This window comes from Leptonychotes weddellii, chromosome 5 (genome assembly GCF_054177405.1).
Source record: "Leptonychotes weddellii isolate Sample4059 chromosome 5, ASM5417740v2, whole genome shotgun sequence".
NCBI classification, from domain to species: Eukaryota; Metazoa; Chordata; class Mammalia; order Carnivora; family Phocidae; genus Leptonychotes; species Leptonychotes weddellii.
The window spans coordinates 80,227,574-80,246,205 of NC_138373.1; positions in this window are offsets into that span (position 1 = coordinate 80,227,574).

Below are 18,632 nucleotides of genomic sequence, written 5' to 3' on the forward strand. Positions count from 1 at the left end.
TAGCCTGGTGGTGGGTATTGAGGAGGGCACGTTCTGCATGGAGCACTGGGTGTTATGCACAAACAATGAATCATGGAACACTTCATCTAAAACTAATGATGTAATGTATGGGGATTAACATAAGAATAAAAAAAAAATCACAACGAGCTATCACTGCATACCCTTTAAAGTGGCTAAAATAAAAAAGAATAGTGACAATGTTGGTGAGGATAGAGAGGAACTGGATCACTTATATTTTGCTGATTGGACTATGAAATGGTACAGACACTCTGCAAAAACAGTTTGGTAATTTCTTAATAAACTACACATATAATTATCGCACAATCCACAATGCACCTCCAAGATTTATCACGAAGACATATTTACACAGAAATCCGTACATGAAATTTTATAACAGCTTTATTCATACTAGCCCAAACTGAAAACAATTCAAATGTCCTTAACAAATGAGTAGTTAAACTTTGAGGCATTTATACCGTAGAATATCATTCATCAAAAAGGAACAAATACACATAACAATCTGGATGAATTGCTAGAGAATAATGTTGAGTGAAAAAAAATCCCAAAAGTTGCCTATTTTTTTATTTTGTTTATATAATATTTTTGAAGTGATAAAATTATAGAACTTGAGAGCAGGATGGTAGTTTTCAGAGGTTAAGAAGGGGGTTGAGGGTGTGAGGTAAGTGAGTATGGCTATAAAAGGGCAACATAAGGGAATCTTGTACTGATGGAAATGTTCTGCATCTTGACTATATCCATGTCAATATACCAGTTGTGATATTGTACCATAGATCTGCAAGACGTTATCATTAGGGGAAAATGGGAAAAGGGTACATGACATTTCTCTGTATTATTTCTTACAAAAGCTTAAAGATCCATAATTATCTTAAAATAACAATAAAAAATTAGAAATGTCATTAAGACATGATGTATTGCATTATCAACATGGGCAAAGTATAAGTTTGAACCTGAGTGACTAAATCTCTTTGTGGATCCGTTGTCTGTTGCATGGGGAGGCTCTCTTTCCCATATTCCTATCACAGATATGAAGATGGATCTGTGAGATACTTATGATACTTGTGAATAGTTTTGATTTATTGGATTGTAGAATTTTTATAATAAAATTTAATAAAGTGCAAACATTGGGATGGAAAACTAAATGTATGCTAAAATGACCACATTTTATAAGATTCCATAAAAATCAGGTTTTTGTTTTGTTTTGGTTAATCAGTTACTTTTAAGTGAAAAAAATCTAAAAGAATGTTATATGGTTACAAGGCAAGGCATTTAGTGCAATTTGTGTCAAAAAGTACAAGTAGACGTCAGAAACTTCAAATTTAAATAATGAAACACAACATTCATGTTCTAAGTTGTCAACTGGCAACTCTTCAGGTAGATGACATGTGCACTGTAGGTATAAAATCGTATTTTATTTTTAGACAATTGCAGTCTGCTTACTGATTATTTGAGAAGTTGAAAATCATTTATCTTTTATTATTTTATACAACTTTTTATTTGTGGCCTAGACCAAAGTAACTTAGATAAAAATAGACTAAAGCTAACAGCTAGAAAGGGGCCGAAAATAATAATAACCACTCATTGTATATAAAAACTTAATTCTAGTGGCTATCTACTAGGTTTTCAAAATGTATGGTACTTCTGTTGGACAGATGTCAGAATCAGTACTATGTATTGTTCTCATCATTATTTTTATGTTTGCGGGTTTTGTGATACTAGATAAGGGGTGGTTTAACAAGAACCATCCCAGAGAATAGTACCAACAAGGTGAGGAAGCAAGAGAAAAAAATGTGATGTTCTTCAGATTTTTATTTCTCAGACAATGCTATAGTAGTAGCTTTATTTGGCATGAGTTCAGTGGGAGGAAAGTGGCTTATCTATCTTGTGTCCTTCTTTCTCCAACACACCTTAACACACATATTTTAACTGTTGCATTAATAAATTCAGTAAATAAAAATTAGTTAAAGAATTATATATTAAATAATATTGTACAATGCTGCAGAAAATGCAGTTTATTTTTGCTAGCTGAAGGGAAATTTTTTTCTATGCAAAGGATAATGATGAAAATTTTAGTGTCTTTTATGAAAATTTTCAAAATACTACAAAATACTATGAGTTGTTTTTTATTTTATTTTTCTTTCATGTACCAAAATAGCAGGTTATTTATCTGGAGTTTAGGGGCTACAGAAGAAGTCTCAAAAGAAAAAAAAAAAAAAAAACCTTGAGATGTATAAAATGTAAATATATTGTTGCTGCTAACTAAATAGTGAGAGATTATTTAGAAGAAAAATGATATATCAGAAAGTCATGAAAATGAGCAACTATATAAAATTCTCCATGAATTCTAATCAGAAAATAAAGAATTTTTTTTAAATGAACATAAAACGGAAAAAGCAAAGTGAAGACTTAAAAGGGAAAAAAAGTTTTGCTCCATCTAAGGAACCACTATATGAATTTTATAGCAGCCCTTAGTGGAATACTAAAGGATTTCTATTTGGAGGTTCACAAGCATGCCACATGAATCCCCCAGTGACTGAATTTATAGTCCTGTGGTTTTCGAATTTGGCTTGAATTGTGCTTTATGCTTGCTAGGTTAGTGCTGCATTAAATTCTAGCTGGAAGTATCTTTCTTACTTCACATTGTTTGTATAAAATACATTTCCTTCTTTTTGATGGTTAATGTGTATTTTTAAGATAAATATTATAATACATTTGGGAATAGTTATCACTATAATAAAAAATATGTTTAGGTATTGGACATACATACACCAAACTCCTTTTGTGATCTTTTGTCTGTCTATAACGCTACCCTTAGGCTCTGGGTTAGACTTTATTTCAAACTGATGTTTAATGTTGTTGCTTCATTGTCATTACTATTGTTTTGTCACTCATCTTTCTCACCTTTTTTACTGTCATCTATTGCTATTGCTATATATTATATGTCCTATTACATTCATAACTGAGCAACAAGATTGGGTAGTTAGGGTTAGACACTATTTCAAAGAACATTGCTAAAATCAAGCTCTTTTATTTTTTAAAAAAGATTTATTTATTTATTTATTTATTTATTTATTTATTTATTTATTTGAGAGAAGGCGGGAGGAGCTGAGGGAGAGAATCTTCAGGCAGACTCACCACTGAGCGTGGAGCCTGATGTGGGGATCGATCTCACCACCCATGAGATTATGACCTGAGCCGAAACCAAGAGTTACACCCTTAACCAACTGAGCCACCCAGGTGCCCCACACTCTTTATATATTAAAGGGAAAAATTCTGAACTATTCCTTTAAAGAAGCAGAAACTGTTAGCTGATTTGTGTCTTGGCCGATAATGAAAATCAACTGTTTGGGACGCCTGGGTGGCTCAGTCGGTTAAGCGGCTGCCTTCGGCCCAGGTCATGATGCCAGGGTCCTGGGATCGAGTCCCACATCAGGCTCCTTGCTCAGCAGGGAGCCTGCTTCTCCCTCTCTCTCCCTCTGCTTGTGCTCTGTCAAATAAATAAAATCTTTAAAAAAAAAAAAAGAAAGAAAATCACCTGTTTAACATTTTAGAAATGTTTTGCATACATTGGCCTCATAAATATGCACTTCCTATTTATATTTACCCATCTCATAAACTAGTATCTTCAGAAATAAAACAATATTACATATATAAGCTGAAAATCACTTATGAAGTCTAGAGGCTTGAAACCATAAGCATAGTCCTGTGATGGTCTTCTTTCAATCAATCAATCTAACATGTACTATCATTCTAAAAACTTGTATATGGAAGTGGATAGATGAATCAGGAGGCTCTTGGTGACAACTGCTAGCAGGTAAAGGAGTGACAGTGAAGGTAGAGAAAATGGATTTATTTCAGAAATAATTAAGAAACAGTGGGACTTGGTGTTTAATTGGACTTGATTTGCAAATTGAGAAGACCTAGTTTTCTGACTTGAGAATTGAAAATTAATTTATTGCAATTAAGCCAAAACAGCAACAACAACAACAACAACAACAGCAAAACAATGAGGACAAAAGGGAGAATGGGATTTTTCATCCTTCAAGTTGGATGCCAAATTTTTCAGTTACCAGATTCAGTTCGTGGACAACAGAGAAGCATACTTGTCTTGGTCTCTGACCAGAACAGCCTTAGCTGTTCTTGCAGTCACAGAGGAAGTAATTGTTGCTAAGGCTGTCACTGCAAAGAGCCAACAGCTGCTCCTTTTATGCCCTCATGGTGCTTATGGATTGAACTGACAGTACCTTGCCTCACCTCTGACCAACATAAACTTTTGCCTCCTTTCCTGGGTCTTTCCTGTTGCCACTGAGGTACAATACACTATAGGAGCCATTCGACACGCAGTATACAACTCAGAAATGCAGGATTGTGGATTCTTCAGAGACAAACTTTGACCATTTGAAAACAAAAACAAGTAGATACATTGTTCTCTCCTCCACGTTTATTTCATTTTAGAAATGCAACGTGGTTGCCGTCTCTTTAAATATATCCTGTGAGACCAGGAAATCAGCTTGTCACAAAGCCATAGAAGACATCATAACTGACTCCCTTGTGCTGACCAGCTTCCCTTTTTAAATCATTCCCCTTTCTCCATATTCCTGATTCCTTGGGATTGATCCTTGGTATTCAAGCAATGGTGAAGCAAACTTATTATTTAAAATCTTCATCAGCTGGGATGATAAAATCCATTACACTTTTACATGCCATGGATAGTAATTCACATTTATTGTCTTACCCCTAGGACTGTATTAACTTTCTTGCTCTCTGTCAAAATATGGTCCACAGGGACCATTGATTGTCTTAAATACCACAGAACATCATGCTTATCCACTATATTTATTGCATAATGCTAATTGTATCTGGTGAACGGGACATATCTTATATGCCCTAGTAAAGATGTGCCAGAAGGAGAAATAACTATGCACCAAGATTAACAGAGTGGACCATTGCAACATTATGGTTTCTCTCAAGAGTGTTATGAAGGGCAGTTATAAAGAGAAATTCACACAGTAGATGGAGCTATGAGTAGTACCTTTGGTCATTTACTGCATTTGGAGGGAGAGGTAACCATAGGTACGACTATACACCTGGGCTGTGGTGTGGCTTCATTGGTTAAAGTGTCCTGAAATGAAGGTGGTCAAAGAAAATGGCACGTGGAAGGACCTGTGGGATCCAGGGAAATGGGATGAGAACATAAAGGTGGATTCTGATGAAGCTGGGAACCTTAAACACTTAAATTTCACCAAGTCTTTGCTAGTGGAAGTAGTCATCTCATCCCTGCCTGAGGAGTTTACTTCTTCCTTCCCTAAAGAAACTATAATGATTTCTCATGACCTAGTTGCCTCAAAAACACTGCTGATCCTCTTCAGGACCTAGCCCAACCTCCTCTTCTTGCTTCTCTTATATTTTTCTCATGATTAGACTGGGGTTAAGAGTTTTGGTTAGGAAGGCCACCAGAGGTAAGGAGCGATTCTCATCAAATCTTATCAACATGACATCTTGCTTATCTTTTTATTATTTATTTAATACATTTATTCATTAAAATTTAATTTTGGTTAAAATTCTGTACGATCTTATTTATATTTTGTTCAAATCATTCTGATTTTGCCATTGGGAGCTCTTTCACTTGTCTCCTCTGTCCCTTTAGCATAACTAATCATTGTGAATTAATTTTCTTCTGTATTTTTTTTCTAGAAGTTTTTACATTTTACATTTAGGTCAGTGACCAACTTTGAGTTAATTTTTTGGTGAAAATGTGAGTGTCTGTGTCTATACTCTTTTTTTTTTAATATTAATGTCCAAATAGTTCACCCCATTTGTTGAAATTACTGTCCATTCTCCGTTGAATTTTTTTGCTCTCCTGTCAATAATCAGATGACTATATAAGTGTGAGTCTCTGTGCAGAGTCTGTATTCTATTGATCTATGAGTCTATTTCACAGTTACCATGCTCTCTTGATTACTGTAGCTTTATAATAAGTCCTGAAGTTGGATAGTGTCAGTTTTTCAACTTTATTTTTTTCTTATTCAGTATTGTGTTGTGTATTTTGTATCTATTGCATTTCTATATTAACATTAGAGTCAGTTTGTCAATATGTACTAAATTGCTTGCTAGGATGTTGATTGGGATTACATTGGATTTATAATTGATTAAGTTGTTAAGGATCAACACCTTAACAATATTGAGTGTTCTGATTCATGAACATAAAAATATTTCTATAGGGGCGCCTGGGTGGCTCAGTTGGTTAAGCGTCTGCCTTCAGCTCAGGTCATGATCCTGGGGTCCTGGGATCGAGCCCCGCATCGGGCTCCTTGCTCTGCGGGAAGCCTGCTTCTCCCTCTCCCTCTGCTGTTCCCCCTGCTTGTGTTCCCTCTCTCTCTCTCTCTGTCAAATAAATAAATAAAATCTTAAAAAAAATATATATTTCTATATATTTAGAATTTGTTTTTGTTTTAGGTTTGTTTTGTTTTCTTACAAATGTTTTGTAGTTTTCTGCATATGTAATGTGTTTTGTTTCTCTTCTGACTTCTTACAAGATTTTTTCTGTGACTCTGGCCTTTTGCACCTTAAATATGATATACTTAGGTGTGTCTTGGTTTTATTCTGCTTGGTGTGTTTTAAGCTTCTTGGATGTGTTTTGATGTCTGTTGTTAATTTTGCAAAATTCTTGGCCATTATTACTCGAAAAAAAATTTTTGCTTCTTTCTCTTTCTTCCCCCCTTTTTGTGTTCTACTTATGTGTATATTACACCATTTGAAATGGTCCCACAATTCTTGGATGTTCTGGGTTTTTTGTTTATTTGTTTTGATTATCCTTTCTTTATTCTGTTTGTATTTCAGTTTAGAGTGTTTCTCCTGACGTCATCTTCAAACTCCATGATTCATTCCTTGTCCCTGTCAAGTGTTTCTTAAATTCAGTTACAGTGTTTTGATTTCTCATGTTACCTTTTGCTTCTTTCTTAGAGTTTCATCTCTTTGTTTACATTAGACATCTGCTCTTACATGTTCACTATTTTTTCCATTATAGCTCTTAGCATTTAATTATATGTATTTTTAATATCCTATATGATACTTTCAACATTCGCGTCATATCCGAGTCTAGCTATAGTGCTTATGCTGTTTTTGCAGACTGTGCTTTTTGTTGCCTTTTGACATGTCTTGTAATTTTGTTGAAAGCCAAAAATGTTTTGAGTAATAGGAATTAAGGCAATGGTATGTTACATGAGGATTTATGCTAAATAGGCATTGATTGTGTTTAATATTTACCGTAACTATATGTGCTAGAAACTTAAACATCCTCTGTTTTTCTTGTTTTTGTCACCTCTGTTGGTTTGAGCTTCCATAACTTCTCCTCAGAGAGTCTGTCTAGCAAGTCTTTCAGCAATAACCCACTATTATTATTATTCTGGAGTCCTAGTTTTGTTTCATTAAGATCTGGGGAGAGGGAGAGTAGTCCATAATCTTATAATTAAAACTCATTGTTTAGTAAGACTATGCCTCATGTTTCTCTAGCATTTTTTTCTCCTGGAAATTAAACCTTTGTTATGAAAAATACTCTGAGCACATTTCACGATATTTATTCTTCTGCCCTGACAGAACTATGAATAATCTTCACCAGGAGAACCTGGTGGGGTTCCTGAAAGCAAAGCACTAGAAAGTGTGGGTCCCACCAAAAATTGTGTTTCTCTCTTCAAGATTTTCTCTCTCTCGAACTAGTCTACACTCAGATTCTATCAATTATTCATAATTGCCCTTTAAGTATTCCTACCAGTTAAGGGCTTAGTAGTTTCTGCTCCATATAAGCAAATCCTAACTATGTCTGTCAGAATGTGCCTGTCTTTCCTGATTTTATGGTGGTGTTTTACCCTGAAAGCTGTTCTCTGGTATGTGCAAGAAAAGTCAGTGATTTTCAGTTTGCCCATATTTTTGTTGTTGTTGTAGGTACAAGAGTGACGACTCCCAAGCTTTTTACATATTCTTAAGTGGGCAGAAAATAAATACTTTATGCTTGTCGGTCATGTGATTTCTGTCATAACTACTCAACTCTGCTGTGGTAGTACAAAAGCACCCATAGATAATATATAAATTGGGTGTGAACATGTACAAATAGAACTTTACTTACAAAAACAAGTTTTCTTCCCTGTGCTATACTTCACTGACCACGATTTTAGAACTATACTCAGATTCAAGACACAACAGGCTCCAAAGAATGAAATTCAAAGTGAAACCTGTGAGAAGGTGTGATAAACACCAAGATTTGCATGATTGAGGCAATTTATGCAGTCAGAATACTTGGGAATATGTGTAGAAGTGGATTTTATGATTGTGGGATCAAGGTAGCAGGATATATAAAGTTGGATCAGGCTAGATTTATTGTTATTAGCCCCCCAAAACAGAGATTCTGGATTCAGTGTTTTAGCTTGATGGGCTAAGAATGTCTCTCTCAGTTTGCTTGATCCGTTGACTGAAATATGGACCCAGTAGTAGTCTACACTATACCAAGTTGAAATGCCCAAAATTCCTTTATGTATTACAGAGGAAGGTATCAACAAATTTAAGAAGTTTGGAAGGCTAAAAAGGAATATCAAGTATTGTTTGATCACATTTTGAGAGGGACAGACCATTTACCATTGTTACCATAAATAAATTTATGAGCTCCAGTTCACAGACCCAGAACCCCTTTAATATAAGAGAGACTGGGTGCCTTTGAGTAAGGTTCTTGCAACTATTCCAAAAATGTATATAGTTAATCATCTTCCATTCATTCCTAAAGGACCTGCAACCTGACTAGATTACAGAAGAAAAAATCATCAGAATTCTCAAGGATTACTGGACATTGATTCTGTAGACCCAAAACACCACTGTGGTCTATTATCAGAGTAGGAGTATATGGAAGTTACATGATCAATGAAGGTTTTGGTGGTGGTGGTGGTTTGTTTTCATCAATGAAGTTTTGCTTCAGGTCTGTGTCACAGTGGGCTCAGTCTTCCTAGTATGTATCTGTTCATTTTCATACTCACATATGTCCCTTGGAAGGTTGAGTGGGCTGAATGAATCTAATACTCCCCAAAGGGAAGTGTTGCCTCACACAATGGGTCTGAACAGCATCATCAGGTCATTGTAGTTGAGCTATGATGTCCTATCCTGTGAGCAGCGTACTACTTTGGGGAAAGTGTGGACAGTGGCATGCTCTCTAGAATGCCCCTACATCTTCTCTGGCTGTTAGGCTTCTATCATCAGTTTTTTACTTTCATTTAGAAACTGTAAGTGAATCTACCCAATTTGTCATCTACAGCACATGGGAATAATAAATTTGGATTTATGAACTGCAGTTGTATTACACACTGAGCCAATCAGATAGAAAATAATGTTAATAAATTAATTTTAATTTTAATCAAAGATGTTTCGTGGATTTAAAATGTAATAGCATTACTTTTCAACTAGAATAAATATCTCAAAGCATAGCACAGGTACTTTCTTGATATTGTAAAGGTATCCAATTCATTTTAAAATGATAATTTTTACATCAATCATAGCATAATCAGAAGTGTATAAATCTGTCTATATTGATAGATATAAATATATTTGTCAGTGCTAAAAAACATCTTTCACAGCTGAGTGTATTATTTAATTCAAAGTTAAAGGGCTTATACTAAAGTTCAAATAATTTTTGTGGATTAGGTGTCATTACGTGAACATCTTTGTCAGCAATTACTGGCGATAAAAATATGAAAACAAGTACAATTTGTCTAAAGTAGACATTTTTCCTTTGAAAGATAATGTGAATGTTTCTTTAGTTGTCCTCTTTCATAAAGAGCTAGAAATTAGAACCAGCGAGAAGAGTGTCAAAACTTACCTTCATTTTTCCCAAACTGTAGTTTAATTGAGCTTTAACATCAAATAAACAGTCTTTACCTTTAACACAAATGCACCCAAAAGACAGTTTCTATTCATTTTGTATGATTAAAACTACATTAGGAATATAAATGTATTAATTTATAGATACAGATACTAATTGCTTAAATATTGAGTTCAAAATCAGCCACTAATATGTGTGGAATAATTGGTTCTTGCTGTAGAAGGAAACCATAATAAAGAACTTGAAAGTGCTGTCACATTTCACATAACTAGTAAAATCTCAGAATATTTGAAAAATATTCTGAAAGAAAATGTCTTGGGGCTTTCTTAATGAGAATGAATGTGGTTTGAAAAGATCAAATAGTATTCACATATGTCAAATACAGGTTTTAATAACAGAGATAATGAATAAAATTAAAGTAGGTCAATTTAAGTCATTTATTTTCCAAAAGGAGTTATGCATCATAATCATTACTTGTTAAGATATAATTAAAAGCAAAAAATAGTATTTACTAAAGCTCGGTTACTCAATATAAAAAAAATCAACATGAATTATGTTTTATCATCTTTTAATTTTCATGTTCATCTTTTTATTAGCATATCAACATTTTGTAGTTAATAGTCATGTAAATATGATAATGTAATAATAATTGAGATAATAATGAAAGTCATGAAAACAGTGCCTTTATTTTGGCACTGATATTTTAGCAGTCTGCTTTTATTGAGATTGAGAAAAAAAAAATCAGATGCTTTTTATCACATATAGAACTTTTCTGGAAATACATATCTTTTTTTTAAGATTTATTTATTTATTTTACAGAGAGAGAGCGTGCGAGCAGGGGAGGGGGTTGCAGAGGCAGAGGGAGAGAGAGAATCCTCAAACAGACTTCCTGCTGAGCGTGGAGCCCAAATGGGGCTCAATACCAGGACCCTGAGATCATGACCTGAGCCAAAATCAAGAGTCAGATGCTTAACTGACTGAGCCACCCAGCACCCCAACACATAGCTTACCTTTGAAAACAAACAACTCCAAAAAAACTAAAAACATTCCTTGGATTCATCAAATATAATACTAAATATAAATCATAATCTTCACATATTCATAAATTAAGTAACATAGGGCTATAATCCTTTCTATAGCAAAACATATTCTTTGTAAATAAGACCCTAGTTCTGAATGTATCAGATCATGACTTCAAAGATACTGTTCTTGTTAGAGAGTACAACCTGCATAAAAAAAGTTTATCATAAATTCAATATAAATACCTAATTTTCTTTAAAAATCAGACTGCAAGAAACTGTTTCCTCAGAAAATTTTATTTAATTTCTGAAATCCTATGAGTATACTCTCTGGAATACTTTTCTATGAAGGTCATTATTTATAGGCACCCATTTTAAAGAAATTCTACATGATCAACCCACATTCTAAAAGTTATTTTTATAATTTCTTAATTTTTGAAGGAAATGAGAGGAGTGTGAATGATAATCAACAGAGGAATTGGCAATTTGAGTCAGGAAGGCAGGTATCATCATCATTACTCTCTCATAAACATAGGAGATGAGAATATTTTTCTTAAAAATATAATCTACATTATTGGCAGATTTCAAAGAATAATTCACTTATTACTTTTAAAAATAAGTTATTACAATTTCTGTTTTATTATGTGGCATTTACAAAATACCTAACCAATGAAATCTGTTTTAAGCCTAAGAATAGAAAGATTTCTACAAATTTCACTCTAGTAATTCAGAATTTGATTGATTAAATAGAGTTTATTTGGCCTAATTAAATTATATAAACATGGTTTTGAATAAAACTTGGTTTTGAGGAAAAAAAAGACCCTCATATATTGTACAACATGAATACAAAAGTAAACACTAACTTTCTCCTAAAAGATTCTCCCGGCAAGTTTACTTGGTAAATTATCACCTGTGTTTTAAGCCTCAAATAACATTTATATCTTGAAATTTATTCCAGTTCTACCAAAGCTTAGAAACATACACCTTTACTATCTTTTTCATACCTATACTTTTTTAAGTACCATAGATTTCTTGTCCTTAAAAAAAAAAAACTATTTTGTTGAATAATTAATAAAATAAATGTGTAACTCATAATAACACAGCTCAGAAAATATTTTCAAAGTAAGCACACTCAAGATAACTACCCCCTCAGGTCAAGAGAAAAAAAATTAACATTATCAGAACCTAAAATTTTTCATCACCCTTCCCTAATCAAACCCTTGCCTTTCTACACAAAGGTAGCTACTAGCTTAAATTTTTTCACATATATTTGCTTTTTTTTTTTTTTTAAGATTTTATTTATTTATTTGAGAGAGAGAGTACAAGCAGGGGGGATCAGCAGGGAGAGGGAGAAACAGACTCCCCGCTGAGCAGAGAGCTCAAAGCGGGGCTTGATCTCAGGACCCTGGGATCATGACCTGAGCAGAAGGCAGACGCTCAACCAACTGAGCCACCCAGGTGCCCCTCACATATGTTTTCCTTCTCTCTTTCTCTCTTTCTTTTTCTTTCTCTCTCACTCTTTCTTTCTTTCTCTTTCTTTTTCTTTTTCTCTTTCTTTCTTTCTTTCTTTCTTTCTTTCTTTCTTTCTTTCTTTCTTTCTTTCTTTCTTTCTTCCTTCCTTCCTTCCTTCCTTCCTTCCTTCCTTCCTTCCTTCCTTCCCTTCTATCTTCTTTTTATAAAAGGAATATAAAATAAATATTCTTTGTGCCTGGCCATTTTAATATTTTTTGTCAACAATATATATGTGAGATACATTTTTTTTTTGCACACCTTCATTTCCATTGCTATTTGTCACTCCATTTCATGAATATACCAAAACTTATATATCCATTATACTGCTACTAAACATTTGGGTGGTTTTAAATTTTTTGGTATTATGATTAGTGCTGCTAAAATTCTCATACATGTCTGTTCCTCCTCATGAACTCTATCAATGTACAGCTAAGAGTGAAATGGCTGAATCATAGGATATGCATAGGTTCCAATTTAGTAGACAATGCCAAAATGTTTTAAATTGGGTATGTGAATTTACAATGATATAGACAAATTTTACGAGAACTCCAGTTTCTCTACATCCTTGCCAACACTTGCTAGTGGATTTATAATGCTATCAAACAGATGTGGTTTTAATTTACAAATTGCTGATTACAAGGATATTGAGCACATTGTTCTATGCTTGGCCATTTAGATACCCAATTTTGTAAAATGCTTTTCAAGTTTTGCCCTTTTTCCCTATTTGGCTTCCTCTATTTTTCTTAAGTTACAGAAATTCTTTTATAAATTCTGAATACAGGGCCTTGTGGCTTTCATGTGTTGCAAATATTTTCTCCAACCCTATAAACTGTCATTCATTCTTTCATAGTTGAATTTTGTTAGGAAAAAGAAGAGATTTAAAATTTTGATGTATTTAAAATTATCAGTGTTTGTTTTTTTCATAGTAGTGTGTTTTGTGCCTTGTTAAATTATCATCCATTCCAATATCCTTAACATATTCTATTATATTCTATAAAATGTATCGTTTTACTTTTTACATATATTTCTTTAATATAGATAAAATTGATTTCTCGATATATGTAATGTGGTTGAGGTCAATTTTCTTTATTTTTCTTCCACACTAATGTGCAATTAATCTCACTTTTTTCTGGTATTATTTTCTTATAAGTATACTGTCTCTATATACACATAGGTCTGTTACTGGACTATTTATTTCAATCTATTAATTTATTTGTCTATCCTTGAACCAATACAAGAATGTTTTAATTGTTATGGTTTTAGAATAGGTCATCTTACCTAGTAATACATTTCTCTATGTAATGCTTTTAGGTATGTTATCTAGTAAAGATTTCTTCTTTTTAAGAATCTTATTTTGCTTTATTTTCCTTATTCATTATCTCTTGCAGAGCAGAAGTTTTTAGTTTTAATAAAGTTCAGTTTATCAGTTATTTCTTTCATGGATTGTGCTCTTGGTGTTATATCTAAAAAGTCATTGCTGTACCCAAAGGCAGCTGGGTTTTCTCTTCTGTTGTCTTCTAGAAATTGCATAGTTTGGTGTTTTAAATTTACGGTATGATCCATTTTGAATTAATTTTTCTGAAGAGTATAAGGACTTTATCTAGATTAATATTTTTGTGTGTGAGTATATAGTTGGTCCAGCATCATTTGTTGAGAAATCTTTGCTCCATTGTATTACCTTTGCTACTTTGTCAAAGATCAGCTGACTATACTTACGGTGATCTATTTTTAAGCACTTGAGCCAGTGATATTTTAATTAATAAGCAGTGTGAGAAAGAAGGTACTGAAAAGTCTCAAATTTTTGGTGATGGGGCAGTGGAGGCTTTTTGAAGACAGAAGTTGCAGAGCTTTTTGCTTTATTGGTGTGAGTTGCATTATCCAAGAATAGCAGTAGTGTGTTCACTAGACCAGCTGGTGAGCCTAACTCTCTGACCATATCAGAGATTTGTGGAATATCTTTCACCAAATTTATTCTTAAACTACCTGGAATGAAGTCTGTTGCAAATATAAAAACTGATGTAGTAGGGGGCACCTGGGTGGCTCAGTCGTTAAGCGTCTGCCTTCGGCTCAGGTCATGATCCCAGGGTCCTGGGATCGAGCCCCGCATCGGGCTCCCTGCTCCGCGGGAAGCCTGCTTCTCCCTCTCCCACTTCCCCTGCTTGTGTTCCTGCTCTCGCTGTCTCTCTCTCTGTCAAATAAATAAATAAAATCTTAAAAAAAAAAACAAACTGATGTAGTAGTTGGTGTCAGATTGAGGCAACAGAAAATGTGAATCTGTCAGTAAAATTGTATCTTACAATATAAAAAGATGGGATTCAAGCAGCCCAGGTGGTCAGGGGCAAAATCAGTAATAGAATTAGTGCCTTTAATCAACAGTAATAAAATTTCCCATTGAAGGCAAAGCTTTAAAGCACCCAGTAGCTACTGGCACTAAACAGTATGATGTGAATAAAGAATTAGAAAAAAAAAAAAAAAAAGAATTAGAATACTGTGGGATAGCGTCATGGCTTCTAATTGCATGGCAAACATAAATAAAAATTCAAAATCCTTGGCTCAATATGTGTTCAAAGATTTGGAAGAAAATAATTTCTTATCTTTTGCAGGGTCAAGTAAAATGAAACTTAGAATTTGGTTTTATGCTTTTCCAAACATGACAATAACTTTTGTTCAGACGTTAGAGTCATTTATGTATGACAATTAGAACATAGGTTTGAAAACATTAGGGCACCATATTGGAAGGGGAAAGTATTGGATATTTAGCTGGCTTAAGAAACCTGAAGAGACTTGATGTTTTATTTATCAGCCCTGTGTAGATAGCAGGAAGAGATAAAGTTGGAAACTCTAAGTATTATATTAATTTTCATTAAGTAATGAAATATAAGCTATTATAATAAGTGTTAAATTGAGATCCAAGAGGTCCTCTCTTTTTAGGAAACCAAAGTTTTCTCACTTCCTGAAGAAATCAAGGCCATTAATGCAATTATTCAGGTTTAGACAAATTTGTTTAGACAAATTTTTAGCACACCACATGACACTTAGAGGCATCATGTGGTGTTAAGAGCATAGGTGCTCTAGACAGTTATCCTAGATCAAATCCTAAGTCTGCTATGTACTATGTGCATTTTTTAGAACAGATAGTTTTTTATTGTTTGTGACTTCATTTCCTTATCAGTAAATGCAAATAAAAATACTATCTACCTGCTAGAGCTATTGTAAAGATTAAATGAGGGAATAATTACAAAGTCTTAGAACAAAACCTGAAATAATTTGTGTGTTGAATTTAAAAAAAAAACAGAACACATTTGACCAGTCTAGAGTCCAGATGGATCTTGAAAAATGACAGTGTTTTACTGCAAGTTAAATTACTTGTTGAATTCAATTTTTTGTCTTTGTTTTTGTTTTGCTGTACCAGATATGGCCATGTAACTAGAGGAAACAAAAAAAGAAAAAACAACAAAAGCCTCTGACACCTATTATTCAGCTCTTGAGCTGTCAAGGGCTTTTCCTGTGTGTATCAAAAAAGCAGGAGAGGTACAAGAGCCATTGTCTTTTACCTGACAGGCTCAGCAATACACTTTCATTGTCATGAAAGACCTATCATTTTTGAGTTCTATATCAAAATCTTCATTATATGGGTCTTGTCATATGTTCATGTGACAGGATAAAAAAATGGCTCATTATATTGATGCTGAGCTGCTAATATCACTAGGTGATTATGCAATAGAAGATATCCCATATTTCTTGCAAAAATCAAATGCTTATGAGATGAGAGATAAAATGAATGAAAATAATGCATATACCTTCTTAATAAAATCCATTTTAAAGGACACATTTCACATACTTGCTTTAAATTTATTTTAAACAGTTATACCTGGATTTTCTTGTGTTTGTTGTTTGTTTTGTTATTTTAACCAATCAGATGGTCTCTGTCTCTTAATGTTATCAACTCATTTATATTATTGGGAAAATTGAAATAATCTGTTTTATTCTTGACATCATTTCTTTGTATTTTATAGTATATTATAATTTGTGGTATTTTACATTCTCCTGTAATTTTATATTATAATAATAATTTCTTATATTTTTAATCTTTTTTCTCTATAGCTAGATTGATTAACTTTCCTTTGTTCATTAATTGTTTTAGCTTGTGCTTTGAAAGGCACTGAACATATTGTCCAGGAAACCCTTTTTACTACTGTTACAAAGAACAGATCGTATAGTTTCACTCCTCCTGCAATACAACTGACACAGTCTATTGAATGCAACTGTACATTGAACCCTGCTGCTAGATCTGCAACCACTATTTCCTCTGAAAATAAATGCTACTTCTCCAACTTCTGTGACCCTCACTGGGATGAATATTTCTATGATCCCTACTGCTTCACATAAAAACCTAGAGCAAGTTTCTATAATTGATAGATTTTAGAACCATACTTTAGATTCAAAGGATGTGATTTTTAGCTTCTGTGATGGAATAAGAGTTCTGCCTCTAAAGATGGGAATTGCTCCAAAAGTGGGAGAGAGGTTGAGAGGTTCCATTGCTGGATGGCAGAAATCAACCAAAGTATATTTTTGAGAAAAGAAAATAAAAAGGTTTTATGAGATATTTCAAAAAATAACTCTTATTTCCAAGAGAATTTCATGTCCCTTAAATATCTGCATATCAGATTCCAAGCTCTTTAACTGACATACTTTCCTTTTATTTTATCTTTCATGATTTCATATAGATATTCTGTAATTCAGAATAAATATTAAAGTGAATCACAAACAATACACCCCTATAGACAATGGTGGAGAAGGGAAGATAATTGAGAAATAATTTAAAAAATCCTTAATTTCCATCATCTAGCAAGTTAGGACATTTGACTAATGCTATGTATCTGTTTCTACAATTAATCCTGGTCCATTTTTTTATTTATAAGGGATAAAAGAGAACTTGTGTTAATTTCCTCAGTGGTCACCAAAAGAGAGTCTAGATTTTGAAAATTAGAAAAATGTAAATTATATCTTAAGAAATGTTTAGGTTACTATAAGAATGCTGTTTAAATTTTGTTTTCTCTATTATTTGAAGAAGAGGAAGAAATAAAAAGCTCTGCAGGGTCACCTGGGTGGCTCAGTCAGTTAAACATCCAACTCTTGATTTTGGCTCAGGTCATGATCCCAGGGTCATGGGGTTGACCATACAGGGCTCCACACTCAGTGGGGAGTCTGCTGGAGATCTCTCTCTCCCTCTCCTTCTGCTCCTCCTCTCTTTCTCTCTCTCAAATAAGTAAATCTTTAATAAATTAAAAAAATAAAAAGCTCTACAGAGACAAAGGCAAGAAAAGGTAAGGAAATAAGAATATTTGTTTAATAATGTAAAAGGGCTAAATTCCTAAGTATGATGAAAATCAAGGATATTCACAAGTTGTAAAAGTACATAGTACACATTTGCTGGATAATAGTGAATAAAGTAATTTGATCAACACATATAAGTTAAAATAAAGAATTGTCTATATGTTTATATTAATATTTTAAAATTACAATTTAATATAAAACATTAAATGGAGCATGGACATCTATCCTATTTTGATAAAAATGTAAATCCACAAAAATACATTATAGTATGGACCTCAGTGTATTCATTTTGGATAAGAACATGTCTTCATCTTCTTATTGAAACCATTTATTGTCAGGTGACTCTCAACTCTTCCTATTCCACCTCTGATCTTGCCTTTATATCAGCTTCCTTATTTGGGACACATGTTAGAATCCTTCAGCACCTCAGCTGACTGAAGACCAGTACTGATTTAACATTTCATCAAAATTTATAATCTTTATTTATTTCTCCATTATAGTCAGTTTCTTCCAAATCTACATCTCACTTTTTTACCTCATGTTCCTTTGAAGTTTACATTTTTCTCCATTTTTAAGTTTTAGATATTAAATAGGAATAATATTATACTGATGATGATTGATGAAGGTTATAATAGAGGCAGTATAAAGGGATGGGATGAAATAGTAATGATGAAGTCTTATCTTTAAAGAGAAAGAAAGTATCTTTGGTTCTGAAATAATATATCACAGAAAATTTTGCTTATTTTTTTGATAACTTCTGCCCTGTTTTTTTTTTCTCTCCCTTATTGTCTTCTTCCTTCACTTATTGTTTTAGCTGAATAACTTAACTATATACGAACTTATTTTCTGGTTGTCCCTACTACCAAGTTTGGAACTTAAAAGACTGA